Source organism: Protopterus annectens, chromosome 3.part0 (genome assembly GCF_019279795.1).
Source record: "Protopterus annectens isolate FY-2018-M chromosome 3.part0, PAN1.0, whole genome shotgun sequence".
NCBI lineage: Eukaryota > Metazoa > Chordata > Ceratodontiformes > Protopteridae > Protopterus > Protopterus annectens.
In genome coordinates, this window is record NC_056731.1 from 1,104,138,410 (window position 1) to 1,104,155,719 (window position 17,310).

At 39.9% G+C, this 17,310-nt stretch overlaps 1 protein-coding gene across 4 annotated transcripts in view; it reads left to right on the forward strand.

The window, feature by feature from the left end:
• Positions 1 to 17,310, forward strand: part of RIPK1 (receptor interacting serine/threonine kinase 1) — a 1,251,693-nt gene that overhangs the window by 908,160 nt on the left and 326,223 nt on the right. The gene's annotated exons all lie outside the window — the stretch shown is intronic.

A 17,310-nucleotide genomic window follows, 5' to 3' on the forward strand; every position in this document is an offset into this window, starting at 1 on the left:
CAAGTCTGGAGTGAACTACCAAATGCAAAGTGTGCCATGCATGCATAGTGCATAGGTACTGGACTGCTACCCTCTGCTTCGGGTTGTTCACAATCAACTGGAAAATGTTCCACCTCTTCTCCTTCATCTTTGTCACCTTTCTCCACTTCATCTGTATCTATCACATCAACAGGCTTCAGGAATGCCTTCACCATGTTGACGGCATTATCTGTGACTATTCCAACAACTGTCATCTGACTTGTGTGAATTGTTTCATAACAGATTGTTAAATTACAGAAATGTTTTCTACCGTATGTGAGCCCGTAAACCTCTTTATGCTCACCAGTCAGGTTTCCCATCTTCTGGTTGTGTATAAATGACAGGCTTACTCCAAAGCAGCCATGCATACACCAACTGGACCATATATCAGCTTGCGCACAGCTATACTGAGAATCGTCCCTCATCTTCTCAGTTGTTTTTATCACTTGTCTGCTCTGATCATGAACTTGCATGGTAAACTTTGCTCTGGTTGGAATAGGATACAACAGTTTTACAACACTCATTAGAAAATGAAATCCTTCTTTTTTGACCAGATTCAAAGGAAGCATATATACCACAACAAATTTGATGACAGCATAATTGACTCTGTCGCTTGAAATGCTTTGTGATGACAGACGAAAATATTTAGTCAGAGAACAAATACCATCCAGATCCTGTTGTGCATTCTTCCTTTTCATGTTTCTTTCTGCTTCATAAGTGCTATATTTGCCAGGATTATACAGCTTTGAGTGACTTACAAAATTAGAAGTCACCCTTGTTTGCTTCCAATCGCTGGTAATTCTTTTCTTGCAGGCCTTACATGCTCCAGAAATTCACATTATATTATCTTCTGTAACATTTAGTTTAAAATTATTGAAAAAAGTTGCAACATTATCTGGTATTTTTTGAACAAAGTCTGCCATGTTTACAATCAAACTAAACAGTAAACAGGAACTGGAAGACAGAAGTTAAGTGCGGTGTAGATAACTAAGTCAAGTGTGATTCGGAACAGAAACTGGAATGGGTTGCTGCTACGGTAATACAGTAAGGTAATATAATGTTAGATTACTACATTTCAATCACTGGCAAATACATAACAAACTTGTTATGCAGTTTTATGTTGATTGTAAAATATATCCAACTAAGCTTCTAATTAAGACATTTTAATAAGAATTTGTTCAAAACACCTAATTAATTAGAATTAGATATTTATTCTAATTAATTAGATATTTATTCTAATTAATCTGGAGCATTTCTCCCCGGGCCTCCGCTGAAAACAGGCTCTGTGGAACCTAGTCGGACTTTCCCGGTCAACAAATGATAAATAAATAAAAAATAAAATAAAAAAATTTGAATTAGAATTACTGCATTTTCTAATTAATTAATTATAATTATCTAATTAATTAGACAAGACTGATTTGATCCGTCTTGTGGGACGTTTCTCAGGTGTATACCTCTTTGCCTCCTCTATGAACAATCAGGTGGCAAGATTCTGTCCCAGGACTCCATGCAAGAAGGCCTGGAAGACAGATGCCTTTTCTTTTCCTTGGACAAGGATGTTCATGTATGCTTTTCCACCTTTCCACTAATATTCAGGGTACTTCTGAAGATTCAGAAGAAATCCCCCAAGATCACTGTGGTGACTCCCTTCTGGCCCAGGCAACCGTGGTTCTCTCTTCTTTTGGAAATTGCCAGGACTATTTACTACAAGCTTCCTCATATACTGGATCTACTCATTCCAGAATAGGGGTGTTTGATACATTCTGATATCAATCATTTTCAATTGGACTGCCTGGAGGATAGGGTCTTAACTCCTTTTAGGCACCTGTTTAGTAAGGATGTGCACCAGGTACTAATGGAGGCAAGAAAGGCTGCTACCAGAAAATCATACATTAGCAAATAGAAAAGGTTTTCTAGTTGGTGCCAACAACATAACCAGCACCCATTCAGATGTAGTTGTTCTCTGGTTTTACAATATTTGTGTGAGATAATATCCTATGGCCTTTCGTATTCCTCTCTCTCAATGTTAATTTTTCAGCAATTTCATCATGTCTGCCCATGGATCCTCCTTTTTCAATGCAGTCTCATGTCAAAATGTTCTTGAAAGGGGGTTTGCATAAGAGGCCTTAAAGAAAACTGGGGCCCCTCCTTGGGATCTTAATTATGTGTTACAGAAGCTAACACTTGGTCCATTTGAACCAGTTAATCTGTCTGACTTGAGGTTCTTAACATAAAATAGGTTTACTGATTGCTCTGATCCCTGCAAGAAGGGTATCTGAGTTGCAAGCTCTTATGGTGAGTTTAACCCTATCTTATTTTCCATAAGAACAGGGTTTCTATGAGAACTAATCTTTTTATGCCTGTAGTGGTATCCAGGTTTACTTTAAGCCAAACTCTCAGTTTCCTCATTTTCTTTCCTGAACCTAAAAAGAGGCAGAAAGGATACTCCGTACCTTGGATGGCCACAGACCACTCTGATACTATCTTGACAGAACTAAATCTTTCAGATATTCTAAAAAGTTGTTCATTTCCTGTGACGGTAGGAAGAAAAGAAACCTGTGTCAAAACAAACTATTTCCAAATGGTTGAACCAGAAACACCAGATGCAAAGTAAAGGCTGGTAATCAAACGATACAGATAACCAGCCGCAGCACAGCAAACAGTATTGTCAAATGCACAAAAACCTCCAAAGCTTCCAAATATGTATAAAATCAGAGACATAGGTGCCAAACCAGGGATGAATTTCCGTTTTCCCATCCAGTTATCCAAGTTACACTTGAATTGGGTTTAGGGAGGGACTCTGCTTCACATGGATGGGGAGCCTGTTCCATAGGCGGGGTAGTCTCTGGGATACATATCTCTCCAGCAGGTCCTATTTGTTTCACAGGCAAGGTTTAAGTATTTAGAATGGATAATTCTGGTACGGTTTGTTTTGTGGATATGCGGGAGGTCCATCAGAGTGGGGTCTGACTATGCTCTGTATGCCATGCATACAGTGGATATAAAAAGTTTACACCCCTGTTACAATGCCAGATTTTTGTGATATAAAAAAATGAGAACCACCAACGACCAGCAAAAAACGATAGTGAACACGCAGTAATGAAGAAATAATGATTATTTATTTATAATTCCTTCAAATCCAGACCGGTTTTGGCTATTCAGCCTTTATCAATGAATACAATAAAGTTTTTTTGAATGAAATGAAGCAGTCTGCATTTATACTAGTCTCTGATTACCTGGAAGCAATATTACAGCACCACCCAGTGGCTGGAGTAACAAAGTGCATGTTCCATTCTTGATTAAAGCATATGACCAGTGACATAAAAATGCCAGAGGTGTAGATATTAAGTCATATTTTTAAAGATAAAAATCAAAGCTCTGGAAGTAAGCCATTATATGACATACATATTACAAGGTAATAGACCAATACCATAGTCACTATTTGTGAATGAATATAATAGTGTAAAAAAGCAGAAAATATATACCACTAGTATATATATATTTTGAAGGGTGATAACCACAAGTTCAGAAGAACTAAATAATAATGAACCAAGTACTGATCATATAATATATTACAAAATAAGGCAAAAAGAGTATAGTGGCCTCATTCTCAGCTATATTATAGATTATAATAAATTGAAATAATATTCTTGTAGATAATACAAGTTCAACATTGTAATTGTACAATACTCAATGTTTAACGCCAACATACCAATATGAGACCACAATAAATAATTTCAAAACTTTTCCCACCTGTGACCTGTAACCTGTACAATTCAAATGAAAAACAAACAAATCTAATAGGGAAAAAAATGTTAAAAATAAATAACGAACAATACACTGGTTGCATAATTGTGCCCACCCTTAAACTAATGCTTTGTTGTCTGTGCACACCCTTAAACTAATACTGTGTTGAAGCATGTTTTGATTTAATTACAGCATTCAGTCTTCTTGGGTACACACCTGCCATTAATTATAGAGACTCTGATTAACCCTAAATAAAGTTCAGCTGTCCTAGTAGGATTTTCTTGACATTGACTCAGTTGTCTGCTACAGCAAAAGTCATGGTTCGCAGAGAGATTACAAATTATCAAAGGGATCTCATTGCTGAACGGTATGTTTACTTCAAAGGAGACCATTTTGCAGGCTGACCTTACCAGGGAAGGCATTATAGTAGGGAGTGTGCAGCACTCTTCCATATTAGTGAGGAACAGATCCATTATGGTTGTACCCCTGGTTGGTGTATTGACCCTCTGGTCCAGGGAGTTTGTGTTTACAAAATGCATGTACGTTTGATGTCGTATAGGATTCCAAGTTAATAGTGGGGTAATTAAAGTCACCCATGAATATGGTATTGGATTGGATGGTTAGCGTTTCTAATAAGTTTAAATACATGGTATGGGTTTCCTGGGATATAGAGGGGGACCTATACTTGCAAGGAAGTGGTATTGGATTTTACCTATGGTGATTTGAACATGGAGCAGCTCAAGTGCATTGTCCTTTTTGACCAAGTATATTTATTTTTGATGTAAATAGTGACACCTCCACCTTTAGTCCCTGCCTGTGAAGTAGCTGGTCTAAATCTGTGGTTGCTCTTCGTGGCTTTAAACCATGTCTCAGAAACTGCGCAGACATCAGCATTCTCTAGGGTAGAGAGAGCTTCCAGGGAGTGGAGTTTTTTGTTTAGGCTCCTAGCATTGAGTAGTAATACCTTTAGATTTTCTTGGTTTTGATTTGCTACGTCGGAAGTACTTTTGGGGGAAGACAGTATTTTAGCTAATATTTGAAAGCCTAGAAGGGAGAGGTGCAGACCATCCCTGGCAAAGCAGCATGGTCTGTTGACCATCTCCTTCCTTGCTGACAAATATTGCACCCCCTTAGAATGACACCAGAAACTAAGCCAATTATTAAAGTCAGTCATCTTTTGTTCGTATTGTGGCATCATCCTTGGAGAAGGTAAAATGCTGCTCAGTGCTAGGCTCATACCAGCCTGAGACACATATTCTGATAGCTCTATGATGTCTCTCTTCATATAGTCTAGGGAAGTACATCTCAGGTCATTTACGTCCACATGGACTATGACTGAGTCATATTGATAATTGTGGAACAATGACCTGAGTGCATATGTAATGTGGCGGATCCTAGCCCCTGATCAGCAACTGACCGTAACTTTCTCCTTACTCATCCTGGTGGGAGGAACATTACTGTATCTCATAATGGAGTCTCCATTGACTAGGATGTTGGATTGTGTGGTGACTTGCCTTATGGGCTTAGCAGTAGAGGCTCCATGAGATGTAGCTCTATGTGTTGATGTGGGTGTTGTTTTGAAAGAGTGCGTTTGGGGCTACTGAAGGTATTTCTTATGTGTACTTTGTCTAGGAGGTCTTTGTGGTTTAAGAAGGTTACATGTAAGTGCCTCAGTATATGTGGGTCTGTATGTCTGCTTTGAATTGTGTGTGATGGGTGCAGCATGTGTACTACTGACAACCTTATTGATATTAGGAGTACTTTTAAGTGAGAGCTTTGACTCCAGTGACATTGTGTTAATACATCTCTCGCATACCATATCAGTTTGTTTGAGAATTAACTGGTTGTCAGTAAATATGAGGCAATTTGTACATTACCTCAGGATGCCCATATCCACCAAGCTGGTAACAAAGACAGTAGGAAAGTTCATATCCATGGCAACAGACTCTCTTTTTTTATTGATTAGACTGTTGGAGTGAGAATATCAATCACTGTCAGGAGTGTCAGGTTTGCATCTATGTGGAAAGTGCTTGTCACTGCAAACTAGTTGTCCTGTGTGCAACTAGATATTGGAGAAATTTAAATTGTGCTTTTACAGGAAAAATGTCATCAAGGTGTCTGAGTCTGTACAGAGCACTGTGTAACACTTGAGAGGAAACTAATACGTAGACCCTGAAATTCTGAAGTTAGAAACAAATCAAGCAGTACTTACTGAAAACAAAGAATTAGCTTGTCAAGAATGATGAAAAAAGAGGGGAGGCACATGAATGGCTACTGCCTGGCTGCTATTAATGCTGGTCTCATCACAACTTCACTCTGTTGGGATACAATACTCCTTCGCTTCTTCTCTCACCAGAAGCAAAATGTTAGCACCAGTCCCAAGGATAAAAGCAGGCCACAGCCTGTTTGGTGATCTATAGTCTTGCCCCAGATGATGCAAGGGTCTGTAGGCTTGTAGCCTTTTTCTGATAGATGCCTCAAATAGCAACCAGACCAATCGGGTACGTTAAGCATAGACACTCACTCTCCAACCAAAAACAGTCAAGAATCAATGCACTCTGCTCCTACTCACACCAGGATCAGAATATAAGCACAGATTCCAAGCTGCCAACTATAAAGTAGTTATTAGGCTTTCTGTTGATCAGCAGTCTCCAGGAAATAATGTCACTATACCCCTTCTCTCACCAGGAGAAAACAGAAGCACTAATCCCAAGATGACTACTGAGAGACAGAATGTGGGCTCTCCAATAACTGGTGGTGGTCTTGCAATAGATACGTAAAGGTAAGATGAAAAAAATGACTTATCCTAAACACTGCAGTGTGCACTAAGCAGTTAGATATGATATGAAAGTGGGTAACTTAAGTTTTAGCTGTCTAAAAAGTTAAGTTTTAGTGGAGAGCCACTATTTTTGAAAGAGCAAGATAGATTGAAAAGGGGTGGGCACTCTTGTATTCTGGTACTATGGAATACAGTAGGATGGCCAATAAATTTAAATAGTTGAAGGGGAGTGATTTCACAAAATGATAATTTTGTGCTTACTCACACCAGCCAGTAAAAGCAGGGAAGAAACAACATATATGGTCAAATTAACATAAGGGGCAGGCAACTAGAAAGACAGTGGTGTTTAAGAACACAACAGTAATGCGGTGGGAGGGTGGGTTACTCACAAGGGAAAAGCTGTGGTCTCTTTTCAAGTTTTAATATGCAGTTAAAAGCAGAATACAAGAAAAACACAGTGTAAAGAAAACAAATCACAGTATACAAAATAGAAAAAGGCAATAAAGTAATACAAAATACAAGAAATAAAAAGCAAACTAACCTTTCTGTCACAGCAAGCTGTGGCAGTGTCTGGGTGAGCCTTTCCAGTAAAGCTCTGAAATGTTTTATTTTACCTCTTAAATAAAAGGTTTAGTTCCTAGCTCCACTCCCTCAGTTCACAGATGGTTAATCTTAACTGAGCTGTTTTAACTTATGTGTTACTCTTTAATTGACCTCTTGTAATTTCTGACTCACAAGAGACAGAGCTGTGGTCTCTTTTAAAGTTTTAATATGCAGTTAAAAGCAGAATATTCTTTTAACTGCATATTCTTCATAATGGAAGGGAATATACTTCATAATGGAAGGGAATGTTAAACTTAGCTTGGTCATCATTCAGTTTTTAGAAGATTACCTTTAGCATAATTTCTTGATACTGAGTTAGTGAGGATGCTTTCAACTTGAGTCTTATGGTGAAACTGACTAATTTATTTGTCAAGGGAGGGGGTTACAACTGGTACAACACATAGCTGTCCCGTATTTGTGAGAACCAAGTCCAGAATTTTGTCTTCACTAGTCGGGATGTGGACTAACTCGTGCAGTGAGTCACTATTCATGAAATAAGAAATTTCTGGGTGTATATGTTTGAGGATGTATAGGTCTCCTAGTCGATGGAAGGGTAGTTGAAAGTCCCCTAGGAGAATGGTATTTTGCTGAGTGGTTAGGGATGCCATATTAGTCAGGTAGCCGGTGTGGTCTGAGGGGAGCATTGAAGAGGTTCTACAATTGACTACTATGTGATATGGGGTTTTGTAGATGATAAGCTCTACATGGAGGAATTCTAGGACATTATCCTAACAATTCTGGAGGTTAGATTTTTTTTTTCAAATATAGAGTCACTGACGCCTTTAGTGCCTTCATCCAGTGTGATGGGCCTGAATGTGTTGTAAGCAGTGAACCCTTGCACTGATGGCCTCCATGACGGTATATATATTAATGCATTCCAAGGTAAGGATTGGCTCCTGTTGTTGAACAGCAGTACCATCATATTTTCTGATGAGGTACCTGCCAGTCACACTGTGTGGATTCTTTTAGCCAGTTTGCAATCCATCTTAGATCACAAGGGATCTATTTTTAAAGTGTTAAGCTTACTTACAGCGTTAGCATGGGGTATGGTGACACATACCTTGGCCAGGCCAAGATACACCATGTGAACAGCATTACCACTGTCAACAGTCTGTGTAACCCTGTCTAAGAAGTTAGCCAATTTCATTAGGCAGAACTTTCTCTTAACAAAGCCAAACTACTGTTAGCCAGTGTAATGAGATTTTTAATATGATAGTATGTAAGTTCAGTTATAATACATTCCATGGCATTGCAGATGAGACTGTTTAGGCTTATGGGTGTATAATTTTTGGGGTCAGTAATATGGCTTCCCTTGTGTAGTGGCATCACCACTGCAGTGCGCAAATTTTGAGGACAAAAAACAGTACCTAAACTTAGGTGAAATAGTTGGAGTCTTTCAGCCAGGGCATACTTAGTAAAGTTTTTGAACATGGTATGTCATCAGGCCCCATGGAATGAAGTATTTTTGGTCTTAACATCTTCAGTACATGTTGCTTTGTGATAATAGGAGTTTAAGGGATTCAGAGATATGTAGACTTTGGAAAGAGGTCTCTGGGGTAAAATCAGCACTGAATATGTTTGCTGGCATATTGGCAGTATCTGTTAGGGCAAAATGGGTGATACCATTTTGAATAAGTTCAGAGCATTGTTGGGTGTTATTCCTTAGTTTCCCCACATAGCCAAAGAAGGATTTATAATTGTCCTTAGCTTCAAATACTAACCTGCATGCATGGACTGCTTTAGTATACCGAGTAGTGTTTTTCTAGTTTTTAGTAATATTTCTGATATTATCCTTGTTATGAGGGTCTGGGGGTCTGTTATGTAATTTAAAGTGTTTTTTTTTTTAGTTGTAAAATTTGTTTATGTTGGAGGACCACCACGATGGTTTGTTTTTGAATTTTCCATTATATTTTGTTGTGGTTAGGACTGCCAGCTCTGTATATTTGTGTAAATGTGAATGGGCTTTTATAACTCCTTTGTGGCGTTGTCTGCTGTGCCATCATTGGAGCTGATATGGCCATCAGTGCACTTACAAACCTCATTACAGAATTTGACCAGATTAGTATATTTGAAATCTGAAGTCTTGGACCATGAGGGATTCAGCTTAACTGATGCTGGTGTGTACCAGAAAGGACAGAATTTTAGATGTGATCCTAATTAGGGCAGATGTCATGGATGTCTAGGCAAAGCCACTGTTAGCCAGCAGTGGTGATGCCAGTGTGTGCTTTTGAGTGGTAGGGGAAGAGTGAGAATAAAAAGACAAGTGATGATGGGATTTTAGAAAAGTGGATTATCCTCTGGTGAGGGAGGACATGAGTTAGGCTACAGGCCGCAAATCAAAGAAATAAACACTGTGGGAATCTTACCTCACATCCTGTTAGTGCAAGAAATCTGGACAAAGCCTAAAATAATAGGGGGGGCCCAAAAATAGGAACAGATTTTAAACATTGCTCTTTTAAACTTAGAAATTTGCTAGAATAACACAGTGTGTGTTAACATGTATTTTCTAGAGGATATGAAGTTTGAAACTCAAGTGTATGTTATTATTTAGTGACTTCAATCCCCAGTGATTTACCAGAAAGCCACAGATTCTGTGAGGAGTAGATCAAAAAATATGAGGCAAAAATCTGGACAGTTAAAAGTTTTAGTGGGAAATGGTCAGGGATGGGTTACAGAGAGAGGTGGATAAGAATACAGGGAAGTGGCAAAAAAAAGAACAAGGCCAGTGCAGCTACACAGAGAATGTGAGGCTAGAAATTACGACAAAAAATGGGGCCTATAAGAGGAGGAAAGGAGACATCAAGAGTACAAGGAGGCCTGATGGTTAAGGATAGTAAAGGTTACAGTTGAAAGGGAGTTAGCAAAATGAATCAAGAAGGAAAGCCAATAATTGATTAGGTGCATAGCAGAAAGTAGGGAGGGACAGAAGACTTGGAAAAAAAGCAGAGGTTCTGAATAAATTCTTTGCATTGATCTTTGTAAAGTAAGATGAACAGAAAGTGCCATTCTGGAAGGGAGGCAGGTGAGGACAGTTAATGGACACCAGGATATGGGAGGGGGGGTTTGGAACTGGTTGCTGCTAGGGAAGAATAAAGCACAAGTGAAGATGGGCTTCCTCACTGAACCTTCAGGAAACCTGGTTGGTGTGTTGGCAGACCTCCTGGTTTAGATGTACAACAGATCACTGGCTGGTGCAGAAGTACTAGATGACTGGATGATAGCAGTTGTAGAACCATACAAGGGTGAAACAGAAAAATATCCATAGAACTGTCCAGCTCTATGGTACAGAGAGGTAGAGCTCTGACAGTAACACAGACAACTCATGTTCGATTAGCATCCCAGGTGTTGGAGGAACCAGTCGGGTGGTGGGTTTGACCAGCCTACTTTGACTCAGCCATCCTTGCAGGAAGAATAGGGAAAAAGTATATTCTCAGGAGCACCTCTGACAGTGATCACTACTGAAGACTGGGGACACGCAGGTTGTGCTGTCAACAGAGAAAGCAGGGCTGTGGTTGGGTTCCACAAGCAGAATTGTGAAAAGAAAAAAAAAGTATTGCACAGCAAACCCCTTGGGCAGTATGTGTGGAGTCAGGCCCTAAGGGAAAAAAACACTCCCTAGCAGTTGTACGATGTTACCCCAAGGTACCTCAATTTACTTGCTGGCCCCAAACATGGACAGAGTTAGTCCGGGGTGGGGGGTAGGTGAGTTCAGTACATCTGGTGATTTAGGAGAGACATGGGGAGTAGCTGATGATCAGCTGCAGAGATGCCAAAAAATACCCTCCAACCAAAAAAAAAAATCCAGGGAACTACAGACCTATTAGCTTTACAGCAATGGTGGGGAAATAGTAGCTAAGAAAGCTATAAGTAGAAAGTGGAAGGCCAAAGACAAACCACTGATAAAAGAGGTGAAAAAGGAGATTACAGAGCTTAAAAACATGGAACTGATAACTGTGAGAGATCAGAAACAGAACTCCAGAGTAAAAAAGTAGACTGGGATGTTGTAATGGAAACTGAGTTTGAATAGGATGTTGACACAGAACAAAGTACTTTTAATCTGTGTTTATTGAGTAAAGTAGATTCTAATACAAAGTGAGATGTAAGAATTGTCAAATAGTAGAATAAAGCAATATGGTTGCTGTTTAATTCCTGATGTCATATTAGGGTGCAAGTAGTTAATTTGTGTGTGAGACTATTTGTGGTTAATGAGCAATGTTAAAGAAAGAATAGTTGATAGTAGTCTTTTGATTTGCATACTTAACATTGACAAGTAATTTATAAACAAGTGTAAGCACTGTCTGTCTTACATGAGGCTGCTTTATTTGTATTGTATAAACATTGTCATTTTAAAAAGGCTTATCAGCAATCATTGCTAAAATACCAAATGTACCATGAATGGGGATTGCACAGTATATTACACTGAAAAATGTTGCAATAAAGTATTTAGACTGCTCATTAAACTCACAAGCACACACACACACACTCAACAGCAATACTAGGAAAAGTCATAGAGAGTATCCATAGAGGAAGACTGATAACAGTCCTAGAGGACAGCAGTCTGTAGGACAGCAGTCAACATTGTTCCTGGCCAGAAGGAGCTGCCACTCAAATCTGATCCAGTTTCATGACTGGGTTACATGAGAACGGGAGTACTAGAAGAGATAGTTTACATGAACTTTAGCAAGGTTTTTGACTCTGTCCCACACAGCAGGCTGATTGAACAAAATTTAAGGGGTTAGGGTAGAGTTGAGAACAAAGAACAGGTTAGCTTCTTTGTTGAGTGATAGGAGACAGAGGGTTGTGGTAAGAGAAATATGTCAGGAATTAGGGAAGTGACTAGTGAAGTACCACAGAGGTCTGTCCTGGATACATATCTGAGGTATTAGAAAGCAGCCTCTTTGCTGGTGGCATAAATATGTATCAGTATAAGATGTGAGTATAGCAAAGGACATAGGAAGAGTAAACAACTGGGCAGGAAGGTAACAGCTGATGTTCAGTGCATTGTCTGGGCCACAGTGACTGTAGTGTGATGTATCAGCTGAAAGGAATGGGACTGATGGCAAAAGAACAAAAAAATGATGTGAAGATGTTGATCACACCTGGATTAGACCACTGGGAGCAGTGAGAGAGGGCAGTGGCAGCACTAGACAGAATACTTGGCTGTATCCCCAGGGGGACAGATTCCAGAAGCAAAGAGAAAGTTATTCCATTCCATATAGCCTTGGTCAGTCTACCCCTATGGTAATGCATTTAGTTCTGGAGGCCATTTAAAGAAAAGAGCTTTAGGCTGCTGGAGAAATTCAGAGGAAAGCTATCAGAAAGATCCATAGGAAAGGAGATAAATTTTGACCAGAAACAAGAGGAGCTAGTGCTCCTCTCACTTGAGATGAGAACAGACAGTGGGGGTGGGGTATGGTATTGGTGCACAAGATCATGTCAGAGCTGTGAATAGGTTATACAGATCATTCACAACAGGAAAAATGGAGGGGGCAAGTGCACAGGAAAGCAAATACTTCGGAATAACTACTCTCTGGATATCTGAAAGTACTTATTTACACAGTGGGGTTATGGATATATGGAGTAGACTATTGGCATGAGTAGATGAGAGGAAATCTACAGAGCCATTCAAGAGGGTATGGAACAGGTGGAGAATGGTTTGGGGGAAAGTTGGAGATGGAGGGGAAGTCAAATTATAAGGTCCTTTAAAGGGTAGATTAGATAGGTCTGTTTTCTCTTTCTGCTACTAATCAAATGTAATAAAGTGTAATATAACCGTAGTGATATGTTGCCATTTCTGGCAAGACTGGATATAGTGCTCCAGATGCAGTAGTTTATGAATAAGGGAAGAAAAAATTGGAGCAGCACATTCAATAATAAACAGCCAGGCAGGTTTATGTAAGAAGAGACAACAATGTTTTGAAGGTTACTAGAGGGACATATACCTTTATATCTTAGTACTGTGAGAGGGGTGCAGAGCAACAGTGGGAAGTGCATACTTTTGCTTTAGAAGTAGCAGGCTTAATTCAGTTTCTGTTCATGAATCAGACAAAAGGAGGCTTGCAAGCATGTAACAACCTTTGAATTATTTTAGTCTATGCATGTTCACTTAAATTTTAAAGGAGAGACAGGGGTCAAGCCAGATATCTCAATATTTGTATTGCTGTCATTTGACCAGATAGTCATGTCTTAGACTGGGGGACAAATTTGCATGACTCAGTCATCACAAAAATTATGCCATTATACTCTGCACTTTTGGTTATGCCAGCCTTGCTCAGAGCCAGCCACCATTCTGTGGTTTTCACCATTGCAACCCAACCCAACATGCTTACAAACCGTACTGTCTTTTTGAGATTTCTTTAAGGCAAAATTGTTGCAACTAGACAATGACCTAATGCCATTCACGAGCCCCCTTTCCCCTTCAGGACCATGTTGCCAGTATCACTGCATTTCCAGATAGGTTCTTTGCTCATCTCAATGCCTTCAGTGGCACATTGGTTGTGATCCAGCACAAATATATGATCAAACCTTGTGAATGGATCCAGGTATAAACAAACTATAAACAAGAGAAAAAAAAACTCTTCATCCTTGGGAACAAACTGAAAATTTCACATTCTAAAACTGAACTAAATAAATTAAAGATCTTGGAAATAAAACAAATCTGCCAAGGTTAAGTATGAACTTAAAATCACCAGGACTAGCAAGGACAACCATAAGCCCTTCTTAAACTACATTAGGAATCCTAGGAGCAGTTCCCAACATTGTATTGAACTGATTTATAGCCATATTACCCAGTCATTCCCTAATGACAAAAACATATTAGATGACAAATGTAGTTCACACTGCTCTCCACATCACCACACCACTTTAGTAGAGTCCCATAGGATATATTCAAATTGGGATATTTTGCAGACACCTTAATAGCAATGGACATCAGCTGGGTTTAAAGACCCTGTGTTTCTAGAGTATAACCAAACACTCCACTTATGCTGTGCTGACAAGCTCATAAGAATGTCGAAACATACATTTCCACAGCTAGTGACATTTGGCTTTGTTGACCTAAATTTTCCATGAAGACTTAAAAAGGAAAAACTTAAAACTTGTGGACATTCAGAAGCCACATAGCTGAAACAGTTGATGTCCTTAACGGGTCATTGACATATATTCCATGGGCCTCTATTGCAGGAGATTTAAGGTATCACACAGTGAAAACTCTAACTTGGCTAGGTTTTTTTTTTTTTTTTTTTTTTTTTAATGTTTTACTAATCAAAGTAGCTACCTTGTAATAACCAGTGAAACTATAAACTATTTTTTAAGTGTCTGTTTCAGACAAGATTGCAGAATACTAAACTGATTAGCATTGCTTGTAGTATTGGAAGTGGTAGTGATGTTTCTGGAAATTCTGAAACAGAAGAACCCTGCCTGTTTAATGTTAGGATTTTCCTCAAGCCATGACACTTTCACAATTGGAATGAAAAATGGACTTTGACAACTAGGCTATGGAAACAGAATTGGAGAAACAAGGACCAGCTTCAGTAGGTTATGAAATCTGCACAGAAATGAATAATGCCAGTGTGATATTTTAAATGGGGCCTTATCTTGCTACAGTAGAACATACATTGTACTATCTAGTCTTTTATGGAAGCTCATCATTCATAGGTAGGTACTAGGCTATTGGCCCTAGGGCCTGTATAAGCCTAGGCAAAAGGTACCCTGGCTTTTGCCAACCAAGAAAATTATTTTCCTGTGCCACTGTTGAGCAGAGCCACAGAAGTGATCCCCAGGATGAATTTCCTATCTCCCATCCAGTCATCAAGATTTTTCTTGAAGAGTGCTAATGAGGAGCTTTGTTTGATATAGATAGGTAGTTTGTTCCAGAGTATGGGAAGTCTCTGGGACAGGAATCTATCCCTCCAGCATGTTCTGTTTATTGTGGTGACAAGGTTTAGGTCCCTAGAGCGTGTAGCTCGGAGGGATTGGAATTTCTTTAAGTGGAGCATATCCAAAAGCTCTGGGTTTGACATAGCTTTGTGTGTTAGGCAGAGATTTCCTCTGAGTAGGCGATATGCGATGGAATAAAGCTGTAGTTTTTTGAGACGGTCTGCATAGGGCATCTGTTTGAGGCCAGTAATCCTCTTTGTGAGGTATTTCCACGGCCTTTCCAGTTGTTGTAGATGTTTTGTGAGGTACATACGAAAAGGGGGCATTGTACTCTATAATGGGTCTAATGAGTGACGTGTAGAGGGGAACAATTACCTCTTTTTTTCCTGGATGAGAAACCTTTTGAAATGAGGTGTGCCACATAGAAGGATTTCCTGACTACTGTGGCGATGTGATTATCAAAGGAGAGACTACTGTCCACCTGTGTCCCAAGGTCTCTTATCACACTTTCGGTGTTAAGTAGACTACCGCCTATGTGGTAGTTCATGGGTACAGAGTTTTTACCAAAAGGGATGACAATGCACTTTTTGGCATTGAGCTTGATGCCATGGCTTTGACACCAGGCATCTGTCTCAGCGAGGCCCTTTTGTAGGATGTCCACATCTTTTGGAGTTTTGATTATGGCTCCTAGTTTGCAGTCATCTGCGAACTTCATTAGCCAAAGACCTTCAGTGTTAGCCTGTACTTCAGAGAAGTCGATACCAAACAGGAGAGGACCCAGGACTGAACCCTGTGGTACTGGGCGGCGCAGTGGTGCAGTGGTTAACATTATCACCTCACAGCAAGAGGTTCTCTGGTTCGATTCTCGGCTGGAGTGCCTTCTGTGTGGAGTTTGCATGTTCTCCCTGTGTTCACGTGGGTTTCCTCCGGGTACTCCGGTTTCCTCCCACATTCCAAAGACATGCACCTGGAGCATTTCTCCCCGGGCCTCCGCTGAAAACAGGCTCTGTGGAACCTAGTCAGACTTTCCCGGTCAACAAATGATAAATAAAATAAATAAAAATAAATACTCCACTTGTCACTGGTCTGAAGTTGGATTTGGAGTCTGCTACTTTCACAGTGTGGGTTCTGTCAGTGAGCCAGTTGGCAACCCATCTTGTGACACAGGGATTTATACTATAATTCCAGAGTGGGGTATGATGTCGAAAGCCTTGGCGAGATCTAGATAGGCTGTGTGAACCACCTCACCCTCATCTACGGCTTTGGTGATGCACTACTGGTCATGCTACTCCATGGTTCACTGATTGTAAACTTGGTAATATTTCATCTTGTCATTTTCAGTTCACTGATACATAGCCTGATCACTGTCAGATAGGAAGTCACTGTTAGTTTGGTTTCTGTTTTGTACACTGGTAGTGATTGGGGTAGTATGGGGGCTCTGTTGTGCAATCATGGAGAGGTGGGTGACAAATGGAAATTTCCTACCTCTGCATAAGTGGTATTTCTAAAGATGTTTCAACAAGCCAATGCTTCAACCAGTTTCCTTTTCTGCTACCTGAAATTTGGAAAAGTGTAGAAAAGGTTACTGGGCACCCTCCTTGACTAGATCCAGCAGATGTATACAGACACTGAAAATGCTCAATGAAATAGAATATTTTAATGTTCCACAGTGTTCACAATGCTTTCAGGTATCACTACCCTTCTTCAGCGTGATAACACTGAAGAAGGGTAGCCATACCTGAATGCTGTTGGATTTGTTCTGTGGTTTTTGCAGACCCGGGTTACCTTCGTGTTGGTCTTTTTCCTGTTATCACTCACTCTGACTCTCTCATAAGTACATCATGAAAATTACAGGAATTTTGAGCTGAGTTTAATTATTAATTGTTAATAAAAGGTGGCAGAGTGGCACAGTGGATAGTGTTGTTGCCTCACAGCAAGTTCAGTTTTTGGCTGGGGTGCCTTCTGTGTGGAGTCTGTATATCCTCCCCGTGTTTGCATGGGTTTCCTCCAGGAGCTCTGGTTTCTTCCCCCATTCCAAATACATGCAGTAGGTGGATTGGGGACTCTGAACTTGGCCGTAGGTGAGAGTGTGTGGTGTGTAAGAACTGCTGTGGCAGGGCTAACCACCTAGTGGTGTATACCTTGGCTCTAGATGGTTGTCAATTTTGAAGTGACACACCGACCCCATGTGCAAAAATGGGAAAAAGTGGTTGTGGATGGATGGATTTAATTATTGAGACTTGTGCTGTAGAGCTTGGAACACTAACATTTTCGTAAAGTCCATA